Source organism: Scyliorhinus torazame, chromosome 1 (genome assembly GCF_047496885.1).
Source record: "Scyliorhinus torazame isolate Kashiwa2021f chromosome 1, sScyTor2.1, whole genome shotgun sequence".
Taxonomy (NCBI): domain Eukaryota; kingdom Metazoa; phylum Chordata; class Chondrichthyes; order Carcharhiniformes; family Scyliorhinidae; genus Scyliorhinus; species Scyliorhinus torazame.
Genome location: NC_092707.1, coordinates 96,783,273 through 96,804,532, shown reverse-complemented (window position 1 = coordinate 96,804,532; position 21,260 = coordinate 96,783,273). Strand labels below are relative to the sequence as shown.

Genomic DNA, 21,260 nt, shown 5'->3' with positions numbered 1-21,260 from the left:
TACAAACCTGGTGACTGTAATTATTGGGCAGCCAAAGACTTTGGGTGTTCTTTATAAGAATTATTGGTTAATTGGTTTGTGTTGTGACTTTGGGATGAGTGGGGATGGAATTAACCGTGCACTTGCCCAGGGTATCATAACACTTATCACTCCATTAACACCATGTGAGATTTGGGTTCTGTCCTTTTGATGGTACACCTCAAAATTCCATCAGCCTGCCTGCTGCTACACTCCATTCATTTTAGTGAGTCTTTCTACCAATAGCTCCAGATTTCATCCATGTTCCGCCCTATTACCTAGATCGTTCAGTTTATGTTCTCCAAAGTGAATAGTGGCCCTGTGTCCGAACTTCTGGATTTTGTCTGGTTCAATGGCAGCATTATTCCAAAAACAACTCGCTGCTGTCCAGGGAAAGCTTGATGTCAGTGACTGCAATTCTTCATTCGCCATGGGCAGGAAGCCTATAGGAGTAGCCCTTTAAGATTCTCCACCAATTCTCTGTATCTTAACTCATTATCTGTATCTTCGTTCCATTTACCCACCTGGGTTCTATATTCTTTAATACCTCTCACAAAAATCTATTAATCCAATTTTGAATTTTTTTATTGACGCCGAGCCTCGCCAGCTTTTGGAAGAAGAAATTTTCAGATTTCCACTACCCTTTCCTGTGAAGAAGTATTTCATGACATCACCCCTGAATGGTCTAGCTCGAAGTTTAAGGTTAGGTCTCCCTTGTTCTGGACTTGCCCCACTAGAGAAACTACAGGGGAGATCTATCTATCCAACCAAATCCTTTCATCAGTCTCAAGCATCTGAATTGGATCATGCAATCTATGTTGTCGCTATTTAATGCTTATTCCCCCTTCATAACATGAATACTATTTTCCACCTGTCAGGTTTCCTGGCCTATCTGTTTAGTATCTAGTTTGGCTCAACAGAACCCAACTACTTAAAACCCATTTCTCAACCACTCTTCCCCCAACCTCCCAATATGATGCCATCCAGAAATACTAGGTTTTGTTTCTGACCCCAGCATGAAGTATTTCACACAGCATGAGCTCCAGTACTGACCCGTAACACAGGCATGTGAGAACGTGAAGCATCAAGTTAAATAAATTGAAACAGAACAGAGGGATTGATGCTGCAGATTTTTTCTATTTAACAAAACTTCAAATTTTTCTTCAAACTTCAAATATCTTGTGTGTGCCTCAGCAGCGGCAACTTGAGGGCCAGGTTGACAGCTGCTTAGTGGGGATCGTAGATATTATTAATGAAGCAGGTTGACTGGCAGCAGCTTGCATTCCTGAGAAGTTGCGGAGTTCGACTGGCATCAAAGTCATTACTGTAAAGAAAATACATGGATCAGTGTCATTAGCAACATCTAACCAGTTACCAGTCCTGACATCCCTTTTTGTGGCTCACAGTCATATTTTGCTCCTGTGGATGCTTTGGGAAGTTAAAAGAGTCATATAAATGCTAGCTGTTGTTGTAAATGTGGGCAGGACTTTCCGTGCAACACGCCGAGTGTTTTGGGGTGACGGAGGTGGCCTGCAATTGGCGGGATCATCTGGTCCCACCGTTGTCAATGGGGCTTGCCATTAAATGCACCCCTTGCCGCCAGGAAAGCCATGGCGGGGGTGCATCTTTGGTGGGACCGGAAGATCCCGCTGCCGTGAATGGCGGTAAATTGCGTCCTGTGTAACTGAGCTACATCAAAGACAATGGATGAAGTAGCAATTATTTCCTTAACTGTGTTTAAAGTGGAATAAAAACAGAAAGGGCTGGAAAACCTCATCAGGTTAACGTTTCAAGTCCGCCATGACCCTTCAGAGTCAATGCCACGTTTATTGCCCATCCTTAATTTCCCTTGGGAAGGTGATGATAAGTCACCTTCTTGAACTGTTGCAGTCTGTGTGATGTAGGTACACCCACAGTGCTGTTAGGAAGGAAGTTCCAGGATTTTCTTCCGAGTTTCCTCCCACAGTCCAAAGGTGTGCAGGTTAGATGGATTGGCCATTCTAAACTGTCCCTTAGTGTCCAAAAAGTTAGGTGGGTTTACAGTGATCGGTTGGGGGAGTGGGCGGAGGAGGGTGTTCTTTCGGAGAATCGATGCAGACTCAACGGGCCAAATGGCCTCCTTCTGCACTGTAGGAATTCTATGGAATTTTATGGTAATTGAATGTAATAAAATCTGCTAATCTGTGGGCTGGTAGTAGAGAGGAAAGCAACCGCAAAGGATCCAACTTGTTCACTAATAACTTTCAGGGAAAGGAATCTGTCATCCATTACCCAGTCTGGCTTAGACTTGACTCCAGTCCAACATTACCTGGTTGATTGCCTTTTATATGGCCTATACTAATCACTCAGTTGTCAAACAAATCACTGCAAATTTACCTCACACCATTGAAGGAGCAACATCAACCAATAGCCAACACATCCTCCCTCCTTATGCCGACTTGACCTCGAGTAATCAAACATCTAGCCCTAACCTCAACATCCGTCATGTCCCTCTCCTCGGTGAATACCGATGCAAAGTACTCGTTAAGAATCTCACCCATTTTCTCTGACTCCACGCATAACTTTCCTCCTTTGTCCTTGAGTGGGCCAACCCTTTCTCTAGTTGCCCTCTTGCTCCCTATATATGAATAAAAGGCTTTGGGATTTTCCTTAACTCTGTTTGCTAAAGATATTTCATGACCCCTTTTAGCCCTCTTGATTCCTCGTTTCAGATTGGTCCTACATTCCCGATATTCTTCCAAAGCTTCGTCTGTCTTCCTTTTTCCTCTTAGCTAGATTCACAATTTCACCTGTCATCCATGGTTCCCTAATCTTGCCATTTCTATCCCTCATTTTCGCAGAGATATGTCTGCCCTGCACTCTAATCAACCTCGCTTTAAAAGCCTCCCACAAATAAAATGTGGATTTACCTTCAAACAGCTGCTCCCAATCCACATTCCCCAGCTCCTGCCGAATTTTGGTATAGTTGGCCTTCCCCCAATTTAGCACTCTTCCTTTAGGACCACTCTCGTCTTTGTCCATGAGTATTCTAAAACTTACGGAATTGTGATCACTAATCCCAAAGTAATCCCCTGCTGAAACTTCAACCACCTGGCCGGGATCATTCCCCAATACCAGGTCCAGTATGACCCCTTCCCGAGTTGGACTATTTACACACTGCTCTAGAAAACCCTCCTGGATGCTCCTTACAAATTCTGCTCCATCTAGACCTCTAACACTAAGTGTATCCCAGTCAATGTTGGGAAAATTCAAATCTCCTATCACCACCACCCTGTTGCTCCTACACCTTTCCATAATCTGTTTACATATTTGTATCTCTATCTCACGCTCGCTGTTGGGAGGTCTGTAGTACAGCCCCAACATTGTTACCGCACCCTTCCTATTTCTGAGCTCTGCCCATATCGCCTCACTGCTCAAGTCCTCCATAGTGCCCTCCTTCAGCACAGCTGTGATATCCTCTCTGACCAGTAATGCAACTCCTCCACCCCTTTTACCTCCCTCTCTATCCCACCTGAAGCATCGATATCCTGGGATATTTAGTTGCCAATCATGCCCTTCCCTCAACCAAGTCTCAGTAATAGCAATAACATCATACTCCCAGGTACTAATCCAAACCCTAAGTTCATCTGCCTTACCTACTACACTTCTTGCATTAAAACAAATGCACCTCAGACCACCAGTCCCTTTGCGTTCATCATCTGCTCCCTGCCTACTCTTCCCCTTAGTCACGCTGACTTCATAATCTAGTTCCTTACAGGCTTTAGTTACTACCTCCTTACTGTCCACTAACCTCCTCATTTGGTTCCCATCCCTCTGCCACATTAGTTTAAACCCTCCCCCAACAGCGTTAGTAAAAGCACCCCCAAGGACATTGGTTCCAGTCCGGCCCAGGCGTAGACCGTCCAATTTGTAGTAGTCCCACTTCCCCCAGAACCGGTCCCAATGTCTCAAAAATCTGAACCCCTCCCTCCTGCACCATCTCTCAAGCCACGCATTCATCCTGCCTATTCTTTCATTTCTACTTTGACTACCATGTGGCACTGGTAGGAACCCTGAGATTACTACCTTTGAGGTCCGACTTTTTAACTTGGCTCCTAACTACCTAAATTCTACTTGTAGGACCTCATCCCGTTTTTTACCTATATCATTGGTGCCTATATGCACCACGACAACTGGCTGTTCACCCTCCTCCTTCAGAATGTTCTGCAGCCTATCTGAGACATCCCTGATCCGTGCACCTGGGAGGCAACATACCATTCGTGAGTCTCGTTTTCGACCACAGAAACGCCTATCTACTCCCCTTACAATTGAATCCCCTATGACTATAGCCCTTCCACTCTTTCTCCCGCCCTTCTGTGCAGCAGAGCCAGCCACGGTGCCATGAACCTGGCTACTGCTGCCTTCCCCTGGTGAGCCATCTCCCCCAACAGTATCCAAAACGGTATACCTATTTTGGAGGGAGATGACGGCAGGGGACACCTGCACTGCCTTCCTGCTTTTTCTCTGCCTTTTGGTCACCCATTCCCTTTCTCCCTCAGCAATCCTAATCTGCGATGTGACCAATTCGCTAAACGTGCTATCCACGACCTCCTCAGCATCGCAGATGCTCCAAAGTGAGTCAATCCGCAGCTCCAGAGCCATCATGCGGTCTAGCAAGAGCTGCAGCTGGACACACTTCCTGCACGTGAAGGAGTCAGGGGCATCGGCCGCGTCCCTGAGCTCCCACATTGAGCAAGAGGAACATAACACGGGTCTGAGATCTCCTGCCATTTTTAATCTTAAGCTTAACTTAGTCCAACTATAATATCAAATAATAGATAAATGAAAAAGGAAAAAAAAAAGAAAAATTGTTACCAATCACACGATAAAAAGAACTAGAAATAGAAAAATCTTACCTTATCAACACACCACAGTCTTTTTTTTTGGTTAAAGGAGGAGGGCAGGTGGGAGACACTACACGTGTAGTGTCTCGTGTTTAGCTGCTGCCCAAATATATCAGTTCACTCACCTTCCCAGAGCGCAATTCGACCGCTCCCACTCAGCTCCTCCCTCTCACCGGTCCTGCAAGGTAAGGTTTTAAAAAGGGAAACTTACCTTCCCGACAGCCCCTGATTACTGCTCTCGCTGCTACCGCTGAACAACTGAAGGAACAACTCTCTCCCGCTCCCGGAAATGAAGGCTGCTGGAACCTGGGGGTAAGTTTTTAAGAACTTACCTGATTCCCAAGCTGCACTCAGGCTTCCTCTTTCTCCCCCACTCCCGGAAATGAAGGCCGCTGGAACCTGGGGGTAAGTTTAAGAACCTACCTGATTCCCAAGCTGCACTCCAGCTCCCTCCCTCTCTCTCGGTCCCAGAAATGAAGGCCGCTGGAACCTGGGGGTAAGTTTAACAACCTACCTGATTCCCAAGCTGCACTCCGGCTCCCTCTCTCTCTCCCGCTCCCAGAAATGAAGGCCGCTGGAACCTGGGGGTAAGTTTATGAACCTACCTGATTCCCAAGCTGCACTCCGGCTCCCTCTCTCTCCCCCGCTCCTGGAAATGACGGCCGCTGGAACCTGGGGGTAAGTTTTTTTTTAAAATAATTTTTATTAAAGGTTTTCATAAAATATCAATAACAAAATGAGAAAGAAAATAGAACCCAACAGGGTTAAGTACAAAACACAATCTAAAAAAGCAAACCCCCCCCCTCCCCTGTACATAAATAATAAATTAACATTAACACCCCGACTTAACACAACAGGTGTATACACCCCCTCAGACCCTCCAGTGTAAATAACATAAACAAAAATACAGTAAACCCCCCCCCCCCGAGCTGCTGCTGCCATTGACCAATGTCTATCGTTCTGCCAGAAAGTCTAAGAACGGTTGCCACCGCCTAAAGAACCCTTGTGCCGACCCTCTCAAGGCAAACTTCACCCTCTCCAATTTAATGAACCCTGCCATAGCGCTGATCCAGGATTCCACACTTCGGGGCCTCGCATCCTTCCACTGAAGGAGAATCCTTCGCCGGGCTACCAGGGGTGCAAAGGCCAGAATTCCGGCCTCTTTCGCTTCCTGCACTCCCGGCTCCTCTGCCACCCCAAATATTGCGAGCCACCAGCCCGGTCTGACCCTGGATCCTACCACCCTCGACACCGTCCTCGCTACGCCCTTCCAAAATTCCTTCAGTGCTGGGCATGCCCAGAATATATGGGTGTGATTTGCTGGCGTCCCTGAGCACCTAACACACCTGTCCTCACCCCCAAAGAACCGGCTCATCCTTGTCCCGGTCATGTGTGCCCTGTGCAGCACCTTAAACTGTATGAGGCTGAGCCTCGCGCACGAAGAGGAAGAATTCACCCTCCCTAGGACATCTACCCACGTCCCCTCTTCGATCTCCTCTCCCAACTCCTCCTCCCACTTAACTTTCAACTCCACCACCGAGGCCTCCTCCTCCTCCTGCATCACCTGGTAAGTTTCCGAGATCTTCCCCACTCCCACCCGCCCCCTCGAGAGCACCCTGTCCTGTACTGTGTGTGGCAGTAGCCGCGGGAATTCCACCACCTTACGTCTGGCAAACGCCCTTACCTGTAAGTACCTGAAGGAGTTCCCCGGGGGAGCCCGTACTTCTCCTCCAGCTCACCCAAGCTCGTGAACTTCCCATCCACAAACCGGTCCCCCAACTTTCGTATCCCTGCCCTGTGCCACCCCGAAAACCCTCCACCTGTTCTTCCTGGGGCGAACCGGTGGTTCCCCCGTAATGGGGTCCATGCCGAGGCCCCAACTTCCCCCCTATGCCGCCTCCACTGCCCCCAAATCTTCAGGACCGCCACCACCACCGGTCTCGTGGTATACGTCCTTGGGGGGAGCGGCAGCGGCGCCGTTGCCAGCGCCCCCAGATTCGTAGCCACACAGGACACCGTCTCCAGCCTCTTCCATGCAGCCCCCTCCCCCTCCATCACCCACTTGCGCACCATCATCACATTGGCGGCCCAGTAGTACCCACAGAGGTTGGGCAGCGCCAGCCCCCCCCTATCTCTACTCCGCTCCAGGAACACCCTTCTCACCCTCGGATTCCCTCGCGCCCACACAAACCCCATGTTAACCCGCCTGAAAAAAGCCTTCGGGATAAACACGGGGAGGCACTGGAACAGGAACAAAAACCATGGGAGCACCGTCATTTTGATTGACTGCACCCTACCCGCCAAGGACAGCGGCAACGTGTCCCACCTCTTGAACTCCTCCTCCATTTGCTCCACCAGCCTTGTAAAGTTAAGCGTATGCAGGGCCCCCTAGCTCCTAGCCACCTGGACACCCAAATATCTGAAGCTCCTCTCCGCCCTTTTTAGTGGGAGCTCGCCAATCCCCCTCTCCTGGTCCCCTAGCTGAACTACGAACAGCTCGCTCTTCCCCATATTGAGCTTGTACCCCGAAAAGTCCCCGAATTCCCTAAGGATCCTCATTACCTCTGGCATTCCTCAAACCGGGTCCGCCACATACAGCAGCAGGTCGTCCGCATAAAGCAACACCCTATGCTCCTCCTCACCCCGCACCAACCCCCTCCAGTTCCTCGACTCTCACAGTGCCATAGCCAGGGGTTCAATCGCCAGTGCGAAGAGCAGATGGGACAGGGGACACCCCTGTCTCGTTCCTCGGTGCAACCGAAAGTACTCGGACCTCCTCCTATTTGTGGCCACACTCGCCATCGGGACCTCATACAACAGCCTAACCCACCTGACAAACCCCTCCCCAAACCCGAACCTCTTCAGCACCTCCCACAGGTACCCCCACTCTACCCTATCGAAGGCTTTCTCAGCGTCCATCGCCACCACTATCTCCGCCTCCCCCTCCCTCGCCGGCATCATGATAACGTTCAAAATCCTCCGCACATTCGCGTTCAACTGTCTCCCCTTCACAAACCCCGTCTGGTCTTCATGGATGATCTGCGGCACACAATCCTCAATCCTCGTGGCTAAGACCTTCGCCAGCACCTTGGCATCTACATTTAGCAAGGAAATCGGTCTGTAAGACCCACATTGCAGGGGATCCTTGTCCCGCTTCAGGATCAAGGAGATCAGTGCCCAGGACATCGTCGGAGGTAAAGCCCCCTCCCCTCCCTTGCCTCATTAAAGGTCCGAACTAACAGCAGGCCCAACAGGTCCATATATTTTTTATAGAACTCGTCCAGGAAACTGTACGGCCCCGGTGCCTTCCCCGCCTGCATGCTACCTATCCCTTTGATCAGCTCCTCCAGCCTAATTGGGGCCCCCAGTCCTGCCACCCGTCCCTCTTCCACCTTTGGAAACCTCAATTGGTCCAGGAATCGGCCCATCCCTCCCTCCTCCCGTGGGGGCTCGGATCGGTACAATTCCTCGTAGAAGTCCCTGAAGACCCCATTGATGCCAACCCCACTCCGCACCACGCTCCCTCCCCTGTCCTTAACTCCCCCGATCTCCCTAGCTGCGTCCCGCCTCCGAAGCTGATGCGCCAGCATCCGGCTTGCCTTTTCCCCATACTCGTAGACCGCCCCCTGGGCCTTCCTCCACTGCACCTCCGCCTTCCTGGTGTTCACCAGGTCGAATTCAGCCTGGAGGCTGTGCCTCTTCCTCAACAATCCTTCCTCAGGCTCTTCCGCATACCTCCTGTCTACCCTCACCATCTCCCCCACCCCCGCTCCCTCCGCTCCTTGTGGGCCCTAATGGAGATCAGCACTCCCCTCACCACCGCCTTCAGTGCCTCCCATACCATCCCCACTCGGACCTCCCCGTTGTCGTTGGTCTCCAAGTACTTCTCTATACTTCCTCGGACCCGCTCGCTCACCTCCTCATCCGCCAACAGCCCCACCTCCAAGCGCCACAGCGGGCGCTGGTCCCTCTCCTCCCCCATCTCCAAGTCCACCCAATGCGGGGCGTGGTCCGAAATGGCTATTGCCGAATACTCGGTATCCTCTACTCTCGCTATCAGCGCCCTACTCAAAATGAAAAAGTCGATTTGAGAATAAGCCTTATGGACATGTGAGAAGAATGAAAATTCCCTAGCCCCCGGCCTTGCAAATCGCCAAGGGTCCACCCCTCCCATTTGGTCCATAAATCCCCTCAACACTCTAGCCGCCGCCAGCTTCCTACCATCCTAGACCTGGAGCGATCCAGTGCCGGATCCAACACCGTGTTAAAGTCTCCCCCCATTATATGGCCCCCCACTTCCAAGTCTGGGATCCGACCCAACATACGCCGCATAAAACCCGCATCGTCCCAGTTCGGAGCATACACATTGACCAGTACCACCCTCTCTCCCTGCAACTTACCACTTACCATTATGTACCTACCGCCATTATCTGCCACAATGCTCAACGCCTCGAATGACACCTTCTTTCCCACCAAGATCGCCGCCCCTCGATTTTTGGCATCTAGCCCCGAGTGAAACACCTGACCTACCCACCCTTTCCTCAGTCTTACCTGGTCTGCCACCTTCAGGTGTGTCTCCTGGAGCATAACCACATCCGCCTTAAGCCCCTTCAGGTGCGCGAACACGCGGGCCCGCTTAACCGGCCCATTCAGTCCCCTTACATTCCAAGTTATCAGCCGGATCAGGGGGCTTCCCCCCCCCTCCCCCGCCAACTAGCCATGACTCCTCCTCGGCCAGCCACGTGCCGCGCACCCCACACCCGGCCCGTTCCCCACAGCGGCATACCCCCGTCTCGACTCCCCCCCACTTGCTCCAGCTCCTCCTTGACCTTAGCAGCAGCAACTCGATCCCCACCCCCGGCTAGGACCCATCCTAGCTGGTTTACTCACCCCATTGCACCTCCGCAAGTCAACTGACCGGCCACTCCCGCCTCCCCTTCGACTCCTCCCATTGTGTGGCACACCCTCCTCTCCCGCTCCCCATCGACAGGCTCTCCCCCTTCCCCCTCCGTTCTAAGCGCGGGAAACAATCCTCGCTTACCTGCACGCCCCAGTCTTCGGCGCGGGAAAAAAGCCCGCGCTCTCCACCTACCAGGCCCCGCCACCAACCAAAACAGTGCCCAACCCGCCTCATCCACCCGCCCCAACCCGAAAGAGAAAAACACAGAGAAAAAGAAACCCAAAACAATGCAAAGGCCCCCCCCACCTGAACCAAAAATAGGCATAATATATCCACCGCAGTCCCCAATCGCCCATCCCGACCCTCAGTCTGTGTCCAGCTTCTCGGTCTGAACAAAGGCCCACGCCTCCTCCGGAGACTCAAAATAATGGTGCAGGTCCTTGTAGCCCCTTGTGACCCACAGTCGCGCCAGTCCCACCCCCTCCAGTCTTCAGCACGGGAAAAAGCCCGCGCTTTCCACCTACCCGGCCCCGCCACCTCTGATGCAGCTCCTTTTACAGGCCCAGTCCCCTCACCCCCGACTCGGGCCTCCCCCTCCCCCGCGGGGCCCCATCTCACTGCCGGCCATCCACCCCTGTTCCATTTGTTTACCCCCCTCCAAGAGCCCCCCCCGACCAACCCAATCAAAAGAGTGCCCAACCCACCCTAACCACCCTCACTGAACGAGTAAGAAAAAAAAACAAGAGCAAAGGACCCCCTCTCAAAAAGTAACATCAACCGCAATCCCCAAAAGCCCATCCCGACCCTCAATCTGTGTCCAACTTCTCGGCCTGAACAAAGGCCTACGCCTCCTCCGGAGACTCAAAATAATGGTGCCGGTCCTTGTAGGTAACCCACAGTCGCGCCGGCTGCAACATGCCAAACTTCACCCCCTTCCTGCGCAGCACCGCCTTCGCTCGATTGTACCTGGCCCTCCTCTTCGCCACCTTCGCAATCCAGTCCTGGTATATCCGAACCTCCACGTTCTCCCACCTGCTGCTCCTCTCCTTCTTGGCCCACCTGAGCACACACTCCCGATCGACGAACCGATGGAACTGCACCAGCACCGCCCGCGGAGGCTCGTTAGCCTTGGGCCTCCTCGCCAACACTCTATGGGCCCCTTCCAGCTCCAGGGGCCCCTGGAAGGACCCCACTCCCATCAGCGAGGTCAACATGGTGACCACATAGGCCCCCACGTCCGGCCCCTCCAGCCCCTCCGGGAGGCCCAGAATCTGCAGATTCTTCCGCCTCGACCGATTCTCCATCTCCTCGAACCGCTCCTGCCATTTCGTGTGGAGCGCCTCGTGCGCCTCCACCTTTACCGCCAGGCCTAAGATCTCGTCCTCATTGTCAGAGATCTTTTGTCGAGCCTCTCGGATCGCCACCCCCTGGGCCATCTGTGTCTCCAGCAGCTTATCAATAGAAGCCTTCATCGGCTCTAGCAGGTCCGTTTTAATCTCTCTGAGGCAGCGCTGGATACCCTCCTGTTGCTCCTCCGCCCACTTCCTCCACGCTGCCTGGTCTCCGCCCGCCACCATTTTGTCCTTCCCTCTCTTCTTCAGGTCCACCACCACCTTTTTTGTCGCCCCACTCCTAGTTAAAGCCATATACTGACGGGGAGCTATTATTAACTCCTTCCCACACCGGGAAACGTCGAAAAAGTGCCCATGAAGGCCCTGAAAAGAGCCTAAAAGTCAATTTTTGCGGGAGCCGCCGAATGTTCGACTTAGCTCCGCGTAGCCGCAATCGGAAGTCTCGAGAGGGAATCCTTTTGGTAGTGTTCGCTTCACCAATCTGCCCCAAGAAGTCTGTGGAAACTCCTGAAAAAGGTCTGAGAGTCCGTTCCAGACGGGAGCTGCCGAATGCGCGACCTACTCCTCCATGGCCGCCACCGGAAGCCTCGTCCCCGCTTCTTCAATGACCTTGGTAGATCTTTTCACAGTTGTTCCCTCTGCTGCTAGAATTCACCTTTAATAAAGGCCCTCAAGTCAGCTTGCAGCCTTAAGCTTGCCCTTCCCCCGCCTGCATGCTGGAAGAGGCTTTGTTTATCCTGCAGTTATAGCCAAATCTTTTACTGTTTCTGCCGGGTCTGGTAACCAAGAGACATACCATTCCTGGGGGACACTGTTGGTGGAATGTTGCAGTCCTCTTCCCACACCCGGAAATGTCGAACAAATGCCGTGGGGGCCCTGTAAAGAGCCCAAAAGTCCGTTCCAAGCGGGAGCTACCGAACATGCGACCTAGCTCTGCATAGCCGCACCCGGAAGTTTCACCTGGGGGTAAGTTTAAGAACCAAGTGATTCCCAAGCTGCACTCCGGCTCCCTCTCTCTCTCCCGCTCCCGGAAATCTTTCCATATTGAAAATTTATATCAGGACTTAAATCATTACTGATTACTAGGTGAGTGTGGCAGCCAAGAAGAAAATGATACATGATGTTCTTGTACGCAAGCGGCTTTTAAACATACAATGATATATTCAAATTAACTCACTGAAATAAATGTAGTTTAAAGTGGGTATTGCCAGATAACATTTAATCATACGGTATGACTCTTAATGGGTTGTATAATTCTGTGTTCCAGAGAATTCAATGTTAAATCAAATGGTATAAAACAAGTATTTTAGATTTCCAGATGTAAAGACTCATGAATTGAGTGCCAGTTAGACTGGCACAGTTTTACCCAACATGTCCTCTCTTGCATCCAGGTGTAATGTTGAACATTGCCTCTGCTCAGCACATGGTAAGTCTCTTACTTTGGTTTATGTGAAGAGCCGGGCACAGAAAAGGATAAGGCAACACATAACAGAAAACTTGACCAATCCCACACCTTGAATGGAATCTGTACTCAAAGTAATGCAGACTGAAGAATCAATGCTGGTTTGTCTAGCCCTTTAAGAATGTAGTACCTTATGATGGCATCAGACTAACGACAGGCAAGGCGGCACGGTGCCGCAGTGTTTAGCACCGCTGCCTACGCCGCTGAGGACCCAGGTTTGATCCCGGTCCCAAGTCACTGTGTGGAGTTTGCACATTCTCCCCGTGTCTGCGTGGGTTTCACCCTCACAGCCCAAAGATGTGCAGGTTAGGTGGATTGGCCACGCTAAATTGCCCCTTAATTGGAAAAAAAGAATTGGGTACTCTAAATTTAAAAAAAGACTAACAACAGGCAAATTCAACACCAATGGGCAGAGATGAAAGCCAACCTTTCTCGCCTACTTTCAGCTTAACAGCCATTCTTTAGAAATGGGACTGGCTGCTGACTTCACAGCCATGTCTAATTAATGGCCCTTTCATATACTGTTTACGGAATCACAGGCTTGTTACGGCGCATAAAGACCCATTTGGCCCATCATGTCCGGACCTGTCTCTGAATGAACAGCACACCTAGTGCCATTCCTTCACCTTCTCCCTGTAACCCTGCACATTGTTCCTTTTCAGAAACCAGTCTAATTTCATCTTGAATGCTTCAATTAAACCTGCCGCCACCATATCCTGAGGCAGTGCATTCCGGACCATAGTCACTCATGTCAAAATATTTTTCCTCATATCACTTTTGCTTCTTTTACTAATTCTTTAAATCTGTGCCCTCTTGTTCTCAATCCTTTTATGAGTGGGAATAGGTTCTCCCCATCTACTCCAGATCCCTCTTTCTTTTTTTAAAATAAATTTAGAGTGCCCAATTCATTTTTTCCAATTTAAGGGGCAATTTAATGTGGCCAATCCACCTACCCTGCACATCTTTGGGTTGTGGGGGCAAAACCCACGCAAACACGGGAAGAATGTGCAAACTCCACACGGACAGGGACCCAGAGCCGGGATCGAACCTGGGACCTCGGCGCCGTGACTCTTTGTTTTTTAAAATGAATTTAGTGTACCCAATTATTTTTAACAAATTAAGGGGCAATTTAACGTGGCCAATCCGCCTACCCTGCACATCTTTGGGTTGTGGGGGCGAAACCCACATAGTCACGGGGAGAATGTGCAAACATAGGACAGTGATCCAGGACTGGGATCGAGTCCGGGTCCTCCGCGCCATAGGCAGCAGTGCTAACCATTGCACCACTGTGCCACCCTCAGATCCCTCTTTCAAAACTCCATTCAGTCTTATTTTCATTAAGGAAAACAGTCCTAACTTCTCCAGTCTATCTTCATACGTGAATTTTCTCAACCCTGGAAGCATTATCAAGAATCTTTTCTGTATCCTCTTCATATCCTTCCTAAAGTGTGGCGTCTAGAACTGGACAGCAATATTCTAGCTGAGGCCAAATTGGTGGCTTATATAAGTTCACCTTCACTTCCTTGCTTTTCTACTCTAGAGTCATAGTTATAGCACTTTATTGCACTGAGGCCCTTCGGCCCATCGTGTCTGCGCCAGTGATCAAGCACCTATCTGTTCTAATCCCATTTTTCAGCATTTGGTCCATAGCCTTGTATGCAATGGCATTTCTCGTTATTTTTTGTTTTACACATTTTTAAAAATTCATTTACGGGATGAGGGCGTCATTGGTTAGGCCAGCAGTTATTGCCCATCCCTAGTTCCCCTTCAGAAGGTGGTGGTGAGCTGCCTTCTTGAACCGCTGCAGTCCTTAAGGTGTAGGTACACCCACTGTGCTATTAGGGATGTTGCCCCAGCGACAGTGAAGGAATATATTTTCGAGTCAGGGTGGTGAGTGACTCGGAGGGGAACCTGCAGGTGGTGGGGTTCCCAGGTATCTGCTGCTTTTATCCTTCTAGATGGTAGTGGTTGTGGGTTTGGAAGGTGTTATCTAAGGAACCTTGGTGAGTTACTGCAGTGCATCTTGTCGATGGTACACGGCTGCCACTGTTCGTCAGTGGTACAGGGTTTGAATGTTTTTTGTGGAAGGCGGAGCAATCAAGCGGGCTGCTTTGTCCTGGATGGTGTTGAGCTTCTTGAGTGTTGTTGGAGCTGCACTCATCCAGGCAAGTGGAGAGTATTCCATTATACTCCTGACTTGTGACTTGGAGATAGTGGACAGGTTTTGGGGGGGTCAGGGGGTGAGTTACCTGCCATAGGAATGATAAAATGAGTCATATTGATAAAATGCAAGTTCGACACGGATGCAAGGGCAAACCTCCTCAGTCTGTCCGATTTAAATCGAAAGTCGTCAATTAAACGAGACTGCTGATAGACTACAGTGGGAATGAGATTGAGACGTTGGGTGTGTATGAACTCCAAGCACGGGTACACGACAGAAGTCACATCATACCATTTTCCATTGTGGACACGAAATGTGAGTCCATCATAGGAGCGGATGCGTGTGAGGCCCTGAACCTAGTTGTGCAGCTGTATGTTCTAGACAGCGAGGCGACAGAAGATTATAGCAACTCGCAAAGAGATACAGTGGCAGATTTATCCGATGAGATACAAGCAATTGTGAAAGTGGAGGAAGATCAACCAGAGGCAGAGATGGGGGATCCAAAGGGAACTCCAGAGTTCTGGTTAGAGGTCTTCAAAAATGAGGATATGCTCAGTGACATGATACAGGAGCATGATGAGCCCATCCTGCAACATCTACAAGATGTGGCCGTAAACCTCTCAGATCCAGGACAGCCAATGAGCTTCACTCTGGAGTTTAAGTTTGAACCGAATGAGTACTTCACAAATGAGGTACTTGCAAAAACATACTTGATGGGTCAGACTTCTTCGTATTTGCAATCACGAGATGCACAGTGTGCCAGATCAACTGGAAGAAAGGAAAAAATGTCACACTGAAAACCATTAAAATGAAGCAGACACATAAGGGTTGGGATACTCGTAAATTAGTTAAGGCAATTGTACTAAATGACTCCTTCTTCAATTTCTTCACTCCTCCTGAGGTTCAAGAACATGGAGTGTTATTAGATGGAAGCTCTGCAGCAAGACTCGCTGCTGACTTGAAAATCAGTCATTTCCTACATGAACACATAATTCCACGAGTAATGTTATACTTCACGGAAGACGCTATTACAGACAATGATGATGATTACGATGATGCTGACTACGATGATGATCATTATGATACTGAACACTATGACGACCAGGATTACGATGAGGAAAGTCAGAAGGGGACAACCGTGAAATGCCATTCCTGCGGTTTGGCGGGAGTCACGAGGTGATCACAAGGGATGTCAAGTCTGTGCAGGACACTGAGAAGTGTGAAAGCTCTGAGATGGCGTATGCAGAGACTGAAAGTGAGATTGCAGTAGCAGACACGTCAGATGAGAACGACTCACCTGCGAACAGACTGATAACTGAGGAAATCATTCCCACTCTGGAGAAACTGGCTCCGGAGCCATAAGAATCAGCTCAGGCTCACGAAATGGTTCCGGTCGTGGACTCCCCAATACTTGAGGCCACTCCACAAAAAGACATGCTAGAGGAGCAGATGGTTATGTCTGTCTGCAGCTCTACGATGACAGACGATACATATATTATCCTACCAGATAAGGATGAATCACTACTTGGCTCTTCAGAAAAAAATTGACCAATACATTATCATATCGAGTGACGATGAGCCACCAATGGGGTTTAAACACAGGATGAAGGTGCAGACCTGGCCGCAATCGCACAGTCCCTCATAAGTATTCCGACACTGGACATCTCAGCAGACGATCCACAAGCAACTATTCCCATGGCACAATCCAGCAGCATGACGGAAGCTACCAAAGCAAAAAGAGGCGCAGTCACAGGATCCCTCCCTCAAAAAAGAAGAGGAAGAGAAGGAGCGTGGAGGTTATTGTTGGTCCCACCTGCGGTATTGATCAAGATATTGGAAATATGGCCGACAGGCCTGAAAGTACAAGGCGACGCAAAAAGAAGCAATGCGTTAGGAAATTAAAGAAGCTGGTGACACAGACAAGGCCAGCAAGGGAACTGGTCTTTATTGTCAAAAGACTAAACAAGGTGATAAGACAAAAAAGATCTGCAAGGAAACCGGTATTCCAGAAGCAAAAGCGACGTCGTGAAGCTGATAAGAGCCCAGAAGATCAACGGGGCGATGCTGTCATTGATGTTCAATAAGCTGTGCACCAGGGACACATTCATCATGCATGTCATATTGTTTGAAGCACAGTTGTATATATATATATAATAATACAGAGGATGTTTTGTAGGACACAGTTATATTTAAGTATAGATATTAATGTTTCCAAAGGAAGGGGGATGTGGTTATACGCCTGTGCACGGTTCTGTATATAGTTAGCAATATGATCTCCAACCAGCTGATGGCGTCAGACATCCATCACGTGACTTGAGATACTCTCCAGTTGGTAGTAGGACGTACGAGAGGATAGTCGCACATGGAGTAGTTCCAGGAGAATTCACTGAATTCATTCAGTAGCCTTTGTCTGTATAGTAATCTGTTAATTATTTTTCCACATGTTCGTTAATAAATCATCTTTCTAGTTAAACAACTGGATGTTCTGTGTACAGTGGATAAGTGTGAGGTTATTCACTTTGGAAGCAAAAACAGGAAGGTAGATTACTACCTGAATGGCTGTATATTGGGAGAGGGGAGTGTGCAACGAGACCTGGGTGTCCTTGTGCACCAGTCGCTGAAGGTAAGCATGTAGGTGCAGCAGGCGGTAAAGAAGGCTAATGGTATGTTGGCCTTCATTGCGAGAGGTTTCAAGTATAGAAACAGGGATATGTTGTTGCAATTGTACAGGACCTTGGTGAGGCCACACCTAGAATATTGTGTGCAGTTTTGGCCTCCTTTTCTGAGGAAGGATGTTCTTGCTCTCGAGGGAGTGCAGCGAAGGTTTACCCAACTGATTCCAGGGGTGGCAGGACTGTCATATAAGGAGAAATTGACTAGGTTGGGATTGTTCTTGCTAGAGTTCAGAAGAATGAGGGGGGGATCTCACAGAGACTTATAAAATTCTAACAGGACTAGACAGGGTAGATGCAGGGAAGATGTTACCAAAGATGTGTGTGTCCAGAACCAGGGTTCACAGTCTGAGGATTCAGGATAAACCATTTTGGACAGATTTAAGGAGATATTTCTTCACACAGAGTGGTGAGCCTGTGGAATTCATTACCACAGGAAGTAGTTGATGCTAAAACTTTGAATATATTCAAGAGGCGGCTGGATGTAGCACTTGAGGAGAATGGGATCAAAGGCTATGGGGAGAAAGCAGGATTAGGTTATTGAGTTGGATGATAAGCCACATTCTTGAACCGCTGTAGTCTGTGTGATGTAGCTGCACCACAGTGCTGGTAGGAAGGAAGTTCTAGGATTCCAGCGACAATGAAGGAATGATCATATAGTTGCAAGTCATGATGGTGTATGACTTGGAAGGGATGTGATGAGTTGAGTTGTGATGAATGACGGAGCAGGCTCGAAGAGCCAAAAGACCTCCTCCTGCTCCTATGTATGTATCATTACAACGACCATATCACAGAACACAACACTTGTTGAACCAAAATAAACTGCAGCCGCAGTCTGGCCAATACAAATGACCTCAATTCCCTCGGTCATCAAGGGTTGGGTCACATGGCTATAGCTATTAACTACTGAGCTCTAGCCCACTAATAGCATGTTATTGAGTCCCTGCCTGCTATGGGGTATTGGTAGTGCCCATAAAAGACTTCATGTACAAGCAATCTTGTTACTTCATCAGAAAGGTAAAGAACAAACTATAGCTTTTTCGCAACCTCAGAGAATCCCCAAACTCTTTACAATTACTGACATACTTCTGAAATTTAATTAGTTGTACAAAATGCAACAGCCAATTTTGCATACAACAAGATATCATAAAAAGCAATGTGACAACACCCGAAAATCTGGGATTTTGTATGGTATTGGTTTGTCCAGAATACTAAAGAGGACTCTCCTCTTCTTAAATACCATCAGGTTATCTGAAAGGGAACTTCATAGAACATAGAACATAGAAAATACAGCACAGAACAGGCCCTTCGGCCCACGATGTTGTGCCAAATAAGAATTTATAGAATCCCTTCAGTGCAGAAGGAGGCTATTCGACCCCTCAAGCCTGCACTGACCCTCCAAAAGAGCACCCTACCTAGGCTCACTCCCCTGCCCATCCCTCTAACCCCATCTAATCTGTATATCATTGGACACTAAGGGGCAATTTAGCATGGCCAATCCACCTAATTGCACATCTTTGGGACTGTGGGGTTGAAACCTGAGCACCCGGAGGAAACCCACGTAGACACAGGGAGGAGTTGCAAACTCCACACAGTCACCCAAGGCTGGAATTGAACCCATTTCCTTGGTGCTGTGAGACAGCAGCACTAGCCACTGTGCCCCAATTGCAAATTCCCTTCCAAGTCATACACCATCATGACTTGCAACTATATGATCATTCCTTCATTGTCGCTGGAATCCGAGAACTTCCTTCCTACCAGCACTGTGGTGTAGCTACATCACACAGACTACAGCGGTTCAAGAATGTGGCTTATCACCTTCCCAAGGGAAATTAGGGATGGACAATAAATGTGGCTTTGACTCTGGAGTTATGATGGACTTGAAACATTAACTCTGTTTCTTGCTCCACAGATGCTTCCAGACCTGATGAGCTTTCCAGCACTCTGTTTTTATTCCATTTTATCCACAGTTCAGGAAATAATTGACACTTCATCCACTGTCTTTGATGTGGCTCAGTTATACAGGCCAGAATTTTTGGGCCATTCATAGCAGTGGGGTCTTCTGGTCTCACTGATGGCACATCCCCGCCACCAGTTCCCTCAGGCTCGGGGCTCAGTTTCATGTCTCATTTGAAAGATGGCACCTCTGATTTAGCTCAGTGGGCTAAGCAGCTGGTTTGTGATGCAGAACCAGGCCAGCAGTGCGGGTTCAATTCCCGTACCAGCTGAGAATTCTGAGTTCTCCCTCAGTATACCCGAACAGGCGCCGGAATGTGGCGACTAGGAGCATTTCCCAGTAACTTCATTGCAGTGTTAATGTAAGCCTACTTGTGACAATAAAGATTATTATTATAACTGTCCTCTGAAATGTTCAATTCAAGGGCAATTTGAGATCGGCAAAAATAGTGGCTTTGCCAGCTACACCCACATCCCTTGAAAGGAAAAAATGTAATCCATATCCATCTGAAGAAGGATGGGAGCATTTTTCTCTATCCCTGAGCTGAGATTGCTTGTAGAACGCTTTGCCCTCGATATAACTCATTGTATATGATCAGATAACATTTGTTTTCCAAAATGTCTCCTAGTAACAAGTTTTGTGTGGCTGGAGAGCTGCTTTGTTGAATGTGTCTCAGCTGGCGTTGGAGACCTACGTAGTTGAAGGTCTTGGAAAGCTTGTTGTTCTGTTTTGCACATTAACGTATGCATTCCTACATCCTGTACAGACATGACATGAACTCTTGCTTACTAAAAATTGTGATGAAGCAGCAGCGTGACTATCTCCTTGCAGTAGATAGGATATACGGTCTGGGATTACAATTGTTAACTTTACCATACAGTCTCAAAATGCACTAGGTCAGTGAGTACTTTCTTCACTAATTAAACAACTCCTGCCACATTGAATTTCCTGATTTGGGTTTTATTACATCAATAAGGAAATAAAACAAGACTTCTGTGACGTGGATGTGCTGAGGAGCTGCACATCAGGTGGCACTCCTCCCGCGAACCTGAAAAATAGACACTTTTGGCTTGAAAAACGCCTGAAAACGATACAAATCATCCTCACACCTCCAACAAAACTAAGAAACGTGGAAGGATGCCGAAGAAGAGCCAGTCCAGAGGACGAGTGGAGACCAGGAGTGGAAAAAGCCTGGACAAACAGCAATCGGAAGAACCCACCACGCATGAGGCGGCAAAACACTGACTTCGCCAGACTGAGGAACTGACCCACCACACAAGAAGCCCCCCTCACAACAGGGGATGGGTGGAGGATGTCCCTCTCAAGAGAGTTGAAGGAACACCGAGAGGAAACAAAATCGGACAAACAAGCTGCGATGAAGAGTGCAGTGGCTGAAGCGCAGCCGACCATCCAGGTGGCCCTGGACAAAGCCGAACAATAACTGGAGGCCCTGGAGGCAACAATTAAAGATGTGGAGAGGGCCGCAATGGACTTGAGAGACCGGATCGTGGCCCTGGAAAAGGAGGTGGCAAGGCTGTTCGCGACAAAAGGCAACCTGAGAGGAAAGGTTGAGGATCAGGAGAACCGGTCGAGGCGGCAGAACCTGTTAATCGTGGGCCTACCAGAGGTGATCGAAGGCAGGAACCCCACAAACAATGTGGCCCAAATTCTGGGTAACTTGGTGGGAAGGGACAACTTCCCCAACCCACCAGAAAACGACAGAGCGCGCCGGTCGCGCCGACCAAAGCCCAAAACCGGGGAACAGCTGAGGGCGATTATTGCAAAAATGCACTGGTACCAGGACCGGGAAAGAATCCTGCGCTGGACCAGGCAGTCCAAAAACTGCAGCTGGGAG

General features: G+C 49.2%; 1 long non-coding RNA gene across 1 annotated transcript in view; it reads right to left on the bottom strand.

Moving 5' to 3' along the window:
• Window positions 1–1,135: 1,135 nt before the first annotated feature.
• Window positions 1,136–21,260, bottom strand: part of LOC140429584 (uncharacterized) — a 35,058-nt gene continuing 14,933 nt past the window's right edge. Inside the window, exon 2 of the long non-coding RNA XR_011949127.1 lies at window positions 1,136–1,342. This is a non-coding gene — a long non-coding RNA (uncharacterized lncRNA). The remainder of the gene's footprint in view (window positions 1,343–21,260) is intronic.